Source organism: Tiliqua scincoides, chromosome 2 (genome assembly GCF_035046505.1).
Source record: "Tiliqua scincoides isolate rTilSci1 chromosome 2, rTilSci1.hap2, whole genome shotgun sequence".
NCBI classification, from domain to species: Eukaryota; Metazoa; Chordata; class Lepidosauria; order Squamata; family Scincidae; genus Tiliqua; species Tiliqua scincoides.
In genome coordinates, this window is record NC_089822.1 from 52,251,686 (window position 1) to 52,254,108 (window position 2,423).

Genomic DNA, 2,423 nt, shown 5'->3' on the forward strand with positions numbered 1-2,423 from the left:
TGCTTCCTGGCCTCCAACCAGTTCTCAATCCAGGAGAGGACCTGTCCTCTAATTCCCTGACTGTGGAGTTTTCAGTAGCCTTTGGTGAGGGACCGTGTCAAACGCCTTCTGAAAGTCCAGGCCATAATGAGTCAGAGTCAGAAAGTCCAAGTCAGAATGAGGCAGTTGTTGTGGCATTAGACTTAGAAGATCCAGCTTCAAATCTCCAGTCAACCTGAAGCTTTCTGGGTGACCTTGAGTCAGCCATTACCTCTCACGCTAACCTACCTCACAGGGTTGTTGTGAGGGTTGTTGTGAGGGTTGTTGTGAAAGGAGGGCAGGAACTATGTACACTACCCTGAGTTCATTTGGAAGAAGGGTGATATACTTAAATAAATAAAGTAACATTCTATGAAAACACCTATCCTATAGTCATCGTAAAAGTTGTAACACTGAAATAATAACACTTCTAATTGATATAGCACTTCCAAGTGTTCAGAGTACTGCACATGTATTATCTTGTTATCTTTACCACAATTTTATAAGGTCCATAAGTAATACCATCCTCATATTGCAACTAGCTTATATTAGAGGTGAGATTCATACCAGAGATTCCTAATTCATCTGTTGGTCACTATGTTATACCAGCCCTCAGGTTCTTTCTGGACTATTTATATTGCAATTATTTTTCCCATTGTAAGTTTTCTAATAATAAAGGAATGGGTGGCCATTTTAAAGACAGAACAAAGCTTTTTTCCTGTATCTCCTAATGTACAATCCATTGAAGACTAAAGAAGTAGGCCAAACCTTTAATCCACAGAAAGCAGAAGGAAATGTACCAAAAGTAAAGTGGAAAAGTCCAGAATAAGAATCATCCCCGATGATCTGAGCTCTTCTCCCAACTAACAGAGAAGACTTTCATTAAGCCTGTAAAGAGAACAAAAACACATTTCCTTCCAACACCATTTCAGATCCCCAGCTGAAGAACCTCTCCATGGCTCAAAACGCATTGAATGGCCTTTATTACTTAAGACTAGCAGCTCGGTCCTGAACCCATTACAGTGAAATAAATTACATTGATTTCCCCGAGACAAACTTTCAGCAAGTGAGCACCGTGATAGCATTTGGGATTTCTCAAGTATCATCTGCTGAATGGCTGATGCTCATGGTTCTTTGCTTTCCACCACTGATGATAGCCAGTTACATGTACGTGTCACAGATGATGTGTTTAAACAAAGATTACGTTAAACAAAGATGACGTGTTTAAGGGTCAAAGTAGACATGAACCCATACTTGCAGTATGGTGGGAGGTAAAGGTTTTTTAAGTGTGTGTGTGTGTGTGTGTGTGTGTGTGTGTGTGTATTAATAGTGTGGAGAGAGACTGCAAAATGTAGCGAAGTCATGGTGGGGTGAAAGAGGCTTATATTTCTCCCCTACTGTAGTTTGGATCCCAATCATGCCCTCCCCTATGGGCTATGTTTAGTTGTGTTAAGTATAGCATAGCGGTCAGGGTCAGGATCAAAACTACTGTAGGGGCAAAGTACTACAATCCCTCTCACTTCCCCTTGTTTAATGCCCCCTCCCCATTAGCTATTAATTTTAAAAAAAATGAACAGAGTGGATTTTGTTGCACTCTTGAGGCATGTATTCCTTTAGTTGGTTGGCAACCTTCAGTCTCGAAAGACTATGGTATAAGCCTACAGCACCTGGTGTTCCCAGGAGGTCTCCCATCCAAGTACTAACCAGGCCTGACCCTGCTTAGCTTCCAAGATCAGATAAGATCAGGCATCTGCAGGGTAGCAGTTGCTGGCATGACCCTAACACATGGTTAGGGTTAGGGCAAAAGTGTTTCACCATGGTCAGGGTGAAAGTCTTCAAGGAATCAGATGAGAAATTTACTGTGCTGTTGAGAATTCTTTCTACCCCAGTACAGCAGTGTTAACCCCAAGAAGCATCTGTTCCACAATGCATGCTTGGATGTTTTATTTTCAGATCAAACATGATTCCTTTAAGGGACAGACAGTGTCTCAAGAAAAAATTCTTTAAAAAAAATGAATTTCTGATCCTGATCTTACAGGCAGCCTCCCAGGGATAAAGCAGTCGAGGTTCATGGAGCAATAATAAAGACAGTAGCATAGCTAAGGGGTGCAAAATGGTAAGTACTGCAGGGTCCTTAACATAAACAGTCCTTCCCACTTGCCCTTGGAGCCATTCAGGAAGCACAGCTGCACATTGCTGTTGCATCCTGAATGGCTTTGAGGACGAGTGGGAGGGGCTGCTTACAGTTGTGGTTGGGAGCCTGCACTGACCATTACGTGCCCCTCTAGCTCAGTCGTTGTTGGCATCCTTCAGTCTCGGAAGACTATGGTATCGCGCTCTGAATGGTGGTTCTGGAACAGAGTGTCCTCTACAGTGCGCGAAGCCTGGGTGAAGTAGATATGGAG

General features: G+C 42.8%; 1 pseudogene; it reads right to left on the reverse strand.

Moving 5' to 3' along the window:
* Positions 1–1,673: 1,673 nt before the first annotated feature.
* Positions 1,674–1,790, reverse strand: LOC136643135 (5S ribosomal RNA; annotated as a pseudogene).
* Between the last annotated feature and the right edge of the window lie 633 nt (positions 1,791–2,423).